Here is a 12,726-nt window from a genome sequence, read left to right as displayed (position 1 = left end):
GGAATTTATTATTTTGATAAACATTATTATGATTTTGAACAATGTACTTTACTTATCATGTATATATTGGTCTGTATGTAAATAATGGAATCATATGGACATGGAGGCTTAAAGTCTGCTTCTTCCAAACAGTCCTACTGTGTATTATTAGTTTTATCAAACACCATTTTAAATGATTGGTTCCTATTCCATTTTACAGGTGCACCATAAATTTAACTCATCCTATGTTGCTGACCATGGAGATGGTTTCCAATTTTTGGCTTTTATAAGTAACACTTGATGGTCACTCTTACAGCTAAATTTTTGCCTACTCTCATTATTATTTTCTTTGGATTTGATGAGTAACTTTACATTTGTGTTTTAAGGCTTTCAATACAGATTGCTAACTGTACTCAAGAAATGTTTTACTAATTTCTATTATATTAATAATATAATTAATTATTATTAATTAATAATTAATAGATGCTAGATGTATATGTGATGTTCATCTCTCCCATACACCTCTTATCTTATAGATTGTCTGGTTTGTATAAGAGTAGAATGTATCTCTTACGAAAAAACTTCATGTCTCATATAACCAATTGGTAAATACACGTGAATAATGTTTCCATGAAATTCCAGAAGCCTTTCTTTTCTCCCAACATTTAACAGAGGCCTTTTGCTAACAAACTTCAGTGCTTTTTAAATAAATGTTAAATACATTTTAAAATCATCTTTCAATTATCGTTTGAATCTTCAGGTTTTCCTGACACAAGAAGTCTGTCTTTTCTCCCAACATTTAACAGAGGCCTTTTTGCTAACAAAATTTAGTGCTTTTAAAATAAATGTTAAATACTTTTAAAAATCATCTTTCAATTATCTCTTGAATCTTCACATTTTCCTGACACAAGAAAGTCTTTCTTTTCTCCCAACATTTAACAGAGGCCTTTTTGCTAACAAAATTTAGTGCTTTTAAAATAAATGTTAAATACTTTTTAAAATCATCTTTCAATTATCTCTTGAATATTCACATTTTCCTGACACAAGAACAGAAGGATATATGATCAAAGAAAGAAAATACTGTTTGTATTTGCTTTCTTCTCATTTGGGAATTAGAGAGAAAAAAATATGTAGAAATATGCTAAGTATGTAGGAAACACTAAGAAATGTAAAGTGACATAGAAAAACATAATAATAAGCCAGTAATTATAAATGCAACCCATGGAAATGAAGGTGCCCTGCATAGAGGTGTGTAGCACACAGCGATTATGGCTTCTGACACACACTTCAAAGGCCGCTGAGAAAGAATCTGGATCTGGAATGAATTTACAGCAGAAGAACAGATCATCATGGTGGACGGGTGGCAGGACTAGATTGCAGCTCGGGACAGGGCAGCATGCGGGGCTCGCATTGTGAATTTTAGCTCCAGATATACTGCAAGAACAAACCAGCAGTCCTGAGAGGACCCACAGACCTTCTGAAGGAAGTGGACTGCTCCTGCAGGACCCGGGAGACCCCCGCAAAAGTGTGAGTGCCCCAACTGCAGAAGTGGGAAAGGGAGACCCTCCTCTCTCAAACACACACCCCACTGGGGAAGCTGAAGGTCTGTTTGCGGGAGGATTTCCAACTTCACCTGGAGCTGAGTCAATCCGGAGAGCCAAGCGAAATACAGGGGTAGAGAAAGCAGTGGAAAGGCCCGGGGGCCTCGCTGGGTCCCAGAGCAGCCCATTCCTGCTGGCACCACAGGCATCCATGGGGAGAGGAGGGGGGCAAAACTCCACAGGGGGAAGGAAATCTCTAGCTGAACTTTGTAACAATTTGAACTGGGTGAGAATCCTCCTGGCCAGAAGTCAGAGGAGGGCACGAATCCGGGGTGCAGCCTCCACAGGAGGGGGAGGAACCAAGGCTTTTTCTCTCGCAGCTGGGAGGCGGGTAGCCTGGGGTAGGCTTTGAAGCCCGTTTCCCTCTCCACCTGTAAACAGACTGGGGACTGTTGGGGGGTGCACGGGGGCAGTGAGACTGGCCTGTCGGTTTGCATGGGAGCTGGGTGAGCCCTGTGATTGCCGGCTTTCCCCCACTTCCCTGACAATCTGCATGATTCAGCAGAGGGAGCCATAATCCTCCCAGGTACATAACTCCAGTGACCTGGGAATCTCACCCCCAGCCCCCACAGCAGCCGCAGCAAGGCCAGACCAAGGAGAGCCTGAGCTCAGACACGCCTACCTCGCCCCCACCTGAGGGTCCTTCCCTACCCACCCTGGAGGCAGAAGACAAAGGACATATGATCTTGGGAGTTCTAGGGCACCACCCACCACCAGTTCCTCCCCAAACCACCACAGCTGATGCTCTCTGGAAAGCACCACCTCCCAGCAGGAGGCTGTAACACCAGCACAAAAATAGAGCATTAAACCTTCACAGAATCCATTGCACTCTCCTTCCCTCCCATCGCCACCTCCACTGAAACAGGCGCTGGCATCCATGGCTGACAGACCCATAGACGGTTCACATCACAGGACATTGCAGACAAACCCCAGTACCATCCCGGAGCCGGGTAGACTCACTGGGTGTCTAGACCCAGAAGAGAGACAACAATCACAGCAGTTTGGCTCTCAGGAAGTCACATTCGTAGGAAAAGGAAGAGAGTACTACATCAGGGGAACATCCCAGGGGACAAAAGAATGTGAACAGCTTTCAGCCCTAGACCTTCCCTCAGAGAGCCTACCCAAATGAGAAGGAACCAGAGAACCAACCCTGGTAATATGACAAAACGAAGCTCTTCAACACTCCCGCCAAAATCACACTGGTTCACCAGCAATAGATCCAAACTAAGAAGAAATCCCTGATTTAACTGAAAGAGAATTCAGGAGGTTAGTTATCAAGCTAATCAGGGAAGGAACCGGCACACAGACCAATGGAACAGAATAGAGAACCCAGAAATAATCCCAAATACTTACAGCCAATTGATCTTTGACAAAGCAAACAAAAACATAAAAGTGGGGAAAGGAAACCCTTTTCAACAAATGGTGCTGGGATCATTGGCAGCCACATGTAGGAGAAAGAAACTGGATCCTCATCTCCCACCGTATACAAAAATCAACTCAAAATGGATTAAGGACTTAAACCTAAAACCTGAAACTATAAAAATTCTGGAAGAAAACATCGGAAAAACCCTTCTAGACATTGGCTTAGGCAATGATTTCATGACCAAGAACTCAAAAGCAAATGCAATGAAAACAAAGATAAATACCTGGGACTTAATTAAACTAAAGAGCTTTCACAAGGTAAAAAGAACAGTCAGCGGAGTAAACAGACAACCCACAGAGTGGGAGAAAATCTTCACAATCTACACATCTGACAAAGGACTAATACCCAGAATCTATAACAAACTCAAACAAATCAGTAAGAAAAAACCAAACAATCCCATCAAAAAGTGGGCTGAGGACATGAATAGACAATTCTCAAAAGAAGACATACAAATGACCAGCAAACATGAAAAAATGCTCAGCATCACTAAGGATCAGGGAAATGCAAATCAAAACCACAATGTGATACCAACTTTCTCCTACAAGAATGGCCATAACAATAAAAAAAAAAAATTCAAAAAACAATAGATGTTGGCATGCATGCGGTGAACAGGGAACACTTCTACACTGCTGGTGGGAATGTAAACTAGTACAGCCACTATGGAAAACAGGTGGAGATTCCTTAAAGAACTAAAAGTAGATCTACTATTTGATCCAGCACTCTCACTACTGGGTATCTACCCAGAAGAAAATAAGTCACTATTTGAAAAAGATACTTGCACATTCATGCTTATAGCAGCATAATTCATAATTGCAAAATCATGGAACCAACCCAAATGCCCATCAATCAACAAGTGGATAAAGAAACTGTGGTATATGTATGCGATGGAATACTATGCAGCCATAAAAAGAAATGAATTCACAGCATTCACAGTGACCTGGATGAGATTGGAGACTATTATTCTAAGTGAGGTAATTCAGAAATGGAAAACCAAACCATCATATGGTTGTCACTGATTGGGAGCTAAGCTACAAGAACGCAAAGTCAAAAGAATGATGCAATGGACTTTGCTGACTTAGGGGGAAGAGTGGGAGGGGGCAAGGGATAAAAGACTACAAACATGGTGCAGTGTACACTGCTCGGGTGATGGGTGCACCAGCATCTCACAAATCACCACTAAAAAACTTGCTCATGTAACCAAATACCACCTGTACCCCAACAACTTATGGAAAAATAAAAGAAGCAAAGTACAAACAAACAAAAAATAATTTATAGCATGAATGATGTTTAAAAAAAACCCCCACAGAGACAAGATAAGAGATAAAAGGAGATGATGCACTATCTATTCTGTGGGAGGGGGAGGGGGAATAGAAAGAGCATGAAACAAGTTCAATTAAGCAAGTATTCAAAAATTTCTGGATTCTCTCTCTCTCTCTTTTTTTTCTTGAAAAGACCAGATATTGAAAAGAAGTTCAAAAGTGTATGTACTGACAAAGAACTGCTGGGACTTGGGTGACGGAATTTTTTTGTTTGTTTGTTTGAGACGGAGTCTCGCTCTGTGGCCGAGGCTGGAGTGAGCGGCGCCATCTTGGCTCACTGCAAGCTCCGCCCCCGGGGTTCCCGCCATTCTCCTGCCTCAGCCTCCCGAGTAGCTGGGACTACAGGTGCCGCCACCACGCCCGGCTAATTTTCTGTATTTTTAGTAGAGATGGGGTTTCACCGTGTTCGCCAGGATGGTCTCCATCTCCTGACCTCGTGATCCGCCCGCCTCGGTCTCCTGAAGTGCTGGGATTCCAGGCGGGAGCCCCCGCGCCTGGCGGGCGAAGAATTCTCTTTGTCTAATGCAGATAAAGACGACAAGGACAGGCATTTCACCACTGTTTGGCGAGAAGAGACCGTCTTGGGGATTCTCTGTAAAACTGGTCAGTATCTTCCACATAATGGAATTCTGTTTCAAAAATCCAAAATCCTTGCACTAGAATTCAGTGTTACCTGAAGTCTTGAAGGAGCTGATATTTTGAGGAGGAAAGAAACATCTGGGGGAGCGCTCTGCTCGGGGACGCCCCCCACCCCCCACGCGCCGCGAGGCCTCCCGGGGCGCCCGGGCCCGAGGGACGCGGAAGGGTAGTGGGGCGGGTGTGGGGCGGGTGTGGGGGGGCGGGTGTGGGGGGGCGGGTGTGGAGCGGGTGTGGGGGGGCGGGTGTGGGGCGGGTGTGGGGGGGCGGGTGTGGGGCGGGTGTGGGGGGCGGGTGTGGGGGGGCGGGTGTGGGGCGGAGGAGCTAGGAGGCAGAGTGAAGTGGATGCAGCTGGGGCTCCAAGGTCGTACTTCGCCTCCCGGTGCGAGCCCCTTGATGGAGCGTGTTTCTGCGACTGTGAGGACGCCCGGGCGCGGGCTCCCGGGTTGGCCCTGCTGCCGCGCTCCCGGGGGTTGGGTGTGAGCCTCGCGCCCAGGGCGCACGGTCCTTCCCGCAGGGGGCGCGGCGGCTGCAACCCCTGGGCCCAGCGCAGAGGCCGACCGCAGCGTGCGGGCCCCGGGCCTGCCTTCCTGCTGAGCCAGCGCTAGCTGCGCGCGTCCTGCCCAGGAATGTCTCCAAGGGCCCCCTCTGTATTCCCGGTGTGCTGATAGCCCGTGAAATTGAGCGTGGCCGCTGAGGTTGTCTCTCTTGATGGGAGGACGCTGGAGATGACGCGCACTCTCAGCACCGGGCTCACTGGAAGTCATGGGAAATGACCGGACCGCGGCCGTGGCCCTGTATTCCACGGACAAGCTGGCCTGAGATCGGGAACAAGGAGGAGAAGGCGCGGTCGGCACGGGGGCTGCTGTTCGCTCCGAGGAAGCGTCCAGCTGTCCCCAGGCCATGGCGCCAGCATGTGGTGAATCCGACTTCCTGGGAAGGACAGACCTGCTACTACCACTGAGCGCTGGCGGAGAAGCCTGTGTCCAAGAACGTACAGCTCCTCATGGATCACAAAGATCCCGGGAAAGCCCTCTTCATCGGGCTGACCACTGCCAGCCTGCATCAGTCATCTTCGGGATGGCTGCATGCGCTGGCAACCAAGGTGCTGGGACCTACCACGCTTCCCTCGCTCTGCAGGAGTAGCTGACGGCACTGACAGTGCAAGCTGACATCTTCTCCTGCAGCCCAGCCATGGCCATTATCTGCAGCCATCAGCCAGCCACCCACAAGATGTTGGAGAGGTCGATGCAGAACCTCTAGATGAAGATTAAGGCGAAGGAGAAGAAGGAACAGGTGGCCGAGGTCCGGAGGGAGCTGAGGGGGCGATGGCCTACCACAAGACTTGAAAGTCCAGAAGTTTCCTGGAGAAGAAGAGGCGGTTCCTGGAGAAGTTGCAGGAGCAGCGGGCGCCACTGAGTGCACGGGCCACGCACAAAGAGGAGACCAAGCAGGCGGCCTTGGGCACGGTCCGCGCTCAACGCCCTGGACCTCGCGTCAGCATTGCCTGCTGAAAGCGGTTCGAGTGCCCGCCAGTGGAGATCTACAACGGAAAGCAGTGGAGAGGTGCGTCTAGGCTCCCGTGGACATGGCAGGAGAAGACTTTTGAATTCTGACACCAGCGGTGTCTCTGTTGAAACAACTTTTTTTGTTCACTATTAAAACAATATTGGGGAATTTTGTACAATAAAATATTTTGTACAAAATAAAAGAAAACATTTACAATTTTTAATCAGAAATAAAGGGGTTGATAGAACACATGCTTTTGAAGACTAAGTGGAAGTTCTAGAACTCCTTATTCTTAGAGAAAAGAATAGCTCAAAATTCTAATTAGAAAACAAAATAGAATGTAATAAATATCTTTTGTGTAATATAAACAATATATAGAACAGCTTTAACCTTTACATATATGGATACTTTGCAGGTAAAATTAATCCACAGGAAACACTAGAGGAGTTAACTAGAGAAGTTTTCCAAAATCATCCCTTCAAAGAAGAAATCGAGTAAAAAATATCTACTGTTAAAACTTATTGTTGGGTTCTAATTTTGTAAAGAATGGTATTACATCAACGCTTTCCTGTCAGGCAGCTTGTTCAGCTCTCCTCTTTCTCTCTCTCTCTCTGGCTCTGTTTGCTTATCAGTGACTGTGTGGAGGCCTTGTGTAGTCCTGGAGGCCTCAGGCACCAACTTCCCTGTACATCACAGCACCGTCACCTGTTTTTGGAGATTTCTGGCCTTGTCTGTCGTAGGTACCATCTGAGTTCACCACTCTGCATAGAGCCATGCCCTGCTGCCCAACTCCGGTGGGCACCAGCATACTGAGCTGTGAAGCATGGTTTCCTATGCATCCAGAGGGGTAAAACCTGTCTATTTAGGCTTGTTTCTTGATTAATTCTCAAAAGAGAGCATTTACCACGTTCTTTGCCTGTTTGATTTCTGAGCTAATTGGCAACTTAGATGAACACAGCAGACGTAAGCCTAAGATGAAAACCTTGAGCTATCTGCTATTTCTTTTGACATAGAAGAGAAAAGAGCTCCAAAAGATCCACAGAATCAACCTGTGCTATTTAAAAATGTGAACACAGAACAAATGAGGTATTTGAGAATTGTAACTTTAGTGGTTTTGGAGAGCGCCCTCTAGAGCACGGTGAGAGAATTACCCTGAATGTGGGAAGTTGAGGAGAGATGAGATGGAGGAAACAGTTGCCAGGGCTATGGTCTGAACCTGTGCCCTGAAGTTCATGTGTGGAAACCCAGTGTCCAGTGCAACAGTGTTGAGAGGTGGGACCTAAGAGAGGTGATTAGGCCATCAGGGGTCTGCTGACATGAATGGATTGATGTCATTATTGGCATGGATTAGTCATCCTGAGACCGAGCTTGATATAAAAGTGAGTTTGGTCCCCTCTTGCTCGTGGGCTCTGCTGTCCTTCTGCCATAGGATGGCCTAGCCTGGTGGCCCTGGCCAGATGTGGGCCCTATGATCTTGGACTCTCCAGTCTCCAGAACTGTAAGAAATCAATCTTTGTTCTTTATAAATCACCCAATCTGTAGTGTTCTGTTATAGTAGTGCAAAGCCGACTAGGACAGCCACTTTTTTTTTTTTTTTTTTTATGATTTTAGCAGTAAGGGAAAGCTAATAAGACTGAAAGGTGAGGTAAGATCTTGGGGTGGTACTTTTCAATTTGGTGGGAATTTATGAGTGCTATTAGAAAAGAGAAGGTGGAATTGAAGATACTGAAAGGGAAAGAAAGAACATGCTGGATGGGTGAACAGGTAGTAAGGTACCCTAGGCATTGACAGATTGAGAGATAGTGTCACTTTGAGCTCAGAAGCATGGTAGGCTGTGAGATGCACTTACATCTTCCTCTCCTGTGGGATACCAGGTTTTAGGTGGTGTCCAAATGCCACTGAGTCAGTCTTCCTTGGTAAAAAATGCGTGTTATTAGTAACAGTTGAGACCTGTATTAGGGTATCGAAGGACAGGGCTATTTCCCCTGGACCTTCTGTTTTAGGGGAGCACACAGAGCTACAGGGTGAGCAGAGAGTCAGCCAGGTAGGTTAATCAGGTGGTGCTAAAACATAACTGTTCAGTCCTCTGCCGCTAAATGCCATTGGGTCTCTGCCTTTCTACATTCACAGGCCTCTCAGAATGTGCTCTAGTAACTTCCTTTCCCCTTCAAGACAGCCTTTCATGCTCACTCTACTATTCTTGTTTTGCCTGTAGAAAACATTCTTGGGAGAAGGAGAGACACACGTGGCAGGTTTGCCTTAGGGTCTGCACTGCCAAGGGTGCTCCCGGTTGCAGCTCATAGATCACAGTGCAAGGGAAAGTCATGCTCTCTTTCAAAAGATAAAATGTCTCTTTTTCAAGAAAATTTTACACAGCCAAGTAGAGGCGAGCATATATCCTGTCCCATTTGGTCTTTCTTCCAGGCATAATGCACTCCAGGGTTTGGAATGCAGTAATCTTATGAAGTCACTTTTTTTCCTCCCAAATTTGACAAGAAACTGTTGAGAGACATGAGGTGAATGGACATACTAGTTTAATCATTACAAAATAAAATAGTTTTACCTAGTAAGACAGCTAATTTTTATTGTGTGAGAGGACAGCCCTTTAAGGGAATCTATTACAATTTTCTGTTTTAAAGAAAAAAAGCTTATTCTAAGCTCCAAATTCCACAAATAACTATATTATTATACACAGACTTACAGGAATCCTTGTGCTATCACCATCAGCAGAGCATAAGCAAAGTCCAGGAAAAATAAAGTATGACCATGGAAAATCAAGCCTTTTAATGTCTTCACAGCACAAAACCACCGTCAGTCATGAAACATGCCCCTGCCTCCTGGACTGTTACTGGAAACTTAGTTCACTAAGTATAATGAGTCAAAAGGCAAGTTATAGGAAAGTATGAGTTCTAGACAGTAAAACACCCATCCCAATGATTCATAACATAAATTGTTTAGAGATAAATGAGAGAAAAAGGGAACTCCTACACATAATAGACATTATATTCAGCTGCTTAACAAAATGAGAGAAAGAAACAAAGTGACATGGCTTTGAGGGGAGTACTTTGCTATATGAGACTATGAACAGCCAGCACTGAGTATCTAGGATGGGCTAGACATTGTAACAAACACTGGGCCTGTGTCATCTCCAGTTCTCACAATGACCTTAGAAGTGAGAAAATCCCCCTTCCTCCCTCCCTCCCTCCCTCCCTCCCTCCCTCCCTCCCTCCCTTCCTTCCTTCCTTCCTTCCTTCCTTCCTTCCTTCCTTCCTTCCCTCCCTCCCTCCTTCCTTCCTTCCCTGTCTCTTTCTTTCTTTCCTTTCTTTCTCTCTTTCTCTTTCTTTTCTTTTCTTTCTTTCTTTTTTTTTTTTTTTTTTTTGTTAGAGTCTTACTCTTGTCACCTAGGCTGGAGTGCAATGGCACTATCTTGGCTCACTGCAACCTCCACCTCCTGGGTTCAGGTGATTCTCCTGCCTCAGCTTCCTGAGTAGCTGGGATTACAAGCACCAGCCACCATGCCCAGCTAATTTTTTGTATTTTTAGTAAAGACAGGGTTTCACCATATCGGCCAGGCTGATCTCAAACTCCTGAATTCAGGTGATCCACCCGCCTCAGCCTCCCAATGTGCTGGGATTACAGGCATGAGCCACTGCACCCAGCCTTATCTGTCCATTTCATATATGAGACACCTGGGATTCAGAGAGAAACTATAGTTAGATGCTTTGCATGTGGAAGTGCCTGGACCCTAAAACTATGCATGATCTTTCTCTATCTCTTGATGCCTGATTACACTGTAGGATACTGTTATTTGATGAAACGCTAAGATAAAGTATAATAATATCCAAAGTAAGTCCCGTTGAATACAAAATAATCACATCCTATAATAATTAAATTAAAAATTAAAAACAAAGGAACTCAGTGTGAAATTAAGTCAAATGTTGAAAATAGCATTCGTTTTGGGAAAAAAAAGTGCCACTGAGAGATGAGGCTGTGTGGTCTTGAACAGACAGAGGTTGCCGTGATTGTATAACTTGGGATCCTGTTGTTTTGGGCTGTTCCTTAATTCGCCCTTGAGGGCTCTTTTCTGGCAAATCACCTGTGTCGTGAGTCTGATATTAAAACTCATTAACTGTCTCTTCCAAGCGGAGAGTACAAAGATAAATCCCCCATAGCAAGGAAGCAGCAGTACTGGAATATCCTACTGCCACTTCCAGACTGGCCTACTCAAATCATCTCTCCCAAATTCTCTTTCTCTTTGTCCTCGAACATAAACAAACAAGACTTTCTCATATTAAACATGCTACTGCCAACAATTATATGAAAAAAAAAATAGGCCAGGATTTGTCCAGTTTGGCCAGAAATACTATCTGGGTTTTTACAGAAAATATTTGCCAAACCCAGATCTAGACAAATTAGGTGATTTTAGATTGGATAATTCTTTTTATGTTCAATGATCATGATATAAACATAACTGATTTAGAAAGACAAATTGTTCAGTATTCACAGGTAAGGGACAAAGATAATGAACGAGCTTGTGTCTGCTACCTGTTTTTCATGGTAGATTCCCTCATTAAATGCCTTGGCTGGCATTTTTCACAACACCTCTAGTTGTTTGCTAGCAGAAAATTAATGCTGACCAACTTTCAAAGTTCCTGACTCTTATTTTTGTGTTTCAAACATAAGATCACCTGATAAATTATTCCTTGCAGCCTCTGAGTGGCAGACTAGCCGGTCTGTTTTCTCCCTCAGAATAACAGCAACAAAGATCGACTTGCTTCTTTTATTATTTACACGTGAATCCTCATCAACTACTTTATCCGACCCCTATGCTGAGAGTCCTCACACGCTCAAAACTTAAATTCAGCAGCAGACGTGTGTGAGCAGGCTTCAAAGGCACCTTCCAAATGTACTGTCCTTTTGGGATTAGAGCCCAGAAAGCCTTACGGGACATGATGGCTTTTCTTGAGAAAAGTTGGGCTGCACTGTAAGTGTGAATGATGTGCAGAGGAGACGCTAACGGAAGATGGATGCTTGATGTTGCAGCTGAGGCTGCTGCAGCCCTCCTTAGACATCTCACAGCATTTTCCATCTTGTGGAATGCTGCCATCAGGTCGTCAAGAAAAGTCATGAGTGGGAGTCACGGGACAGTTATTTATTTCCAACGACTCGTTCGCTTGCTAAAACACAAGCAGGAACTTCACAAACAGAATTTCCTGAGACCATGCTAGTGGATGTGCTGAAGGCAATCTAATGAGGTAGAAAGACTGGAATTTGGGATCCCAGTGACCCAGAATGAGTTTAAACTCATTCTGCCATTTCTTTGTCAACATAATAAGAGGCACTTAACTGCTCAGAGTGTCAGCAACCTCACTTGGAAGATGAGATGTTTTTCATAGGGCTGTTTGAGAGTTAATGTGACTATATAGGTAACATACCTCGTTGCATACCTAGCAGGCACGCAATAAATATTATTACATTATTTCCATCCACTAGGATTCTATACTCTTTTGACGTTTTGAGACACATAATACTTATAAGAGGCCCATGGAAATACTATACTCTGAAAATGGCCAAAAAGACACACACACACACACACACACAACACACACACACACCCCTTACTTGTATGTAACATAAACATAATCTTTGCATAACTGAGTGGAGAAAGACCACCCAGTCTGGGTCTCATTGTGGTGGTTTGTGTCTCTGGCTTATATTCTTCATCTGCAAAGTGAGAGGATGGAACCAAAGCTCTCGCACGGCCGCACGGATGACCCGTGTCTGTGGCGCTCCAATCCTGATGCTGTGAGTGTGTTGCTCACAGGTCGCAATTATCCATTCCTCTTTATTTGAATTGGTACTAAGTACAATATTGCATTTATACTTGGTCTGGAAATGTGATTCTGTACTTTAACATATGCATGAATATGAGATTTTGTAAATTTGCTTTAAATAATATAAGAAAGTGCCACCTTCAGGCTCTCCCTCTGTCTTCTGCTCACAGCTGAATGCAACAGCCCCGGGTTTCCTGCTCTGTGAGGAACGGCTGGACCACATCTCCTGCTGGTGACAAGTGTCAGAGTAAGCTAGCCTTCTTTACTCTCCTCTCGCGCTCTTGCTCTTTCTTTCTCTGCAGTTTTTCTCATCCCTACTTCCTCATTTGGGGAAGGGAATGAAGTACTTTTGTTTAAATATCTCCACCTGATTTTTAGACTGCATGTGGGAATGAAAGCCAGAGACATGGAATAATATGAACAAT

At 44.8% G+C, this 12,726-nt stretch overlaps 1 long non-coding RNA gene across 1 annotated transcript in view; it reads left to right on the top strand.

The window, feature by feature from the left end:
- Positions 1-1,459: 1,459 nt before the first annotated feature.
- Positions 1,460-12,726, top strand: part of LOC112625205 — a 148,261-nt gene continuing 136,994 nt past the window's right edge. The window contains exons 1-2 of the long non-coding RNA XR_003119543.1: positions 1,460-1,506; positions 12,472-12,548. This is a non-coding gene — a long non-coding RNA (uncharacterized LOC112625205). The remainder of the gene's footprint in view (positions 1,507-12,471; positions 12,549-12,726) is intronic.

This window comes from Theropithecus gelada, chromosome 5, assembly GCF_003255815.1.
Source record: "Theropithecus gelada isolate Dixy chromosome 5, Tgel_1.0, whole genome shotgun sequence".
NCBI lineage: Eukaryota > Metazoa > Chordata > Mammalia > Primates > Cercopithecidae > Theropithecus > Theropithecus gelada.
This window is presented reverse-complemented; position numbering and strand designations above follow the sequence as displayed.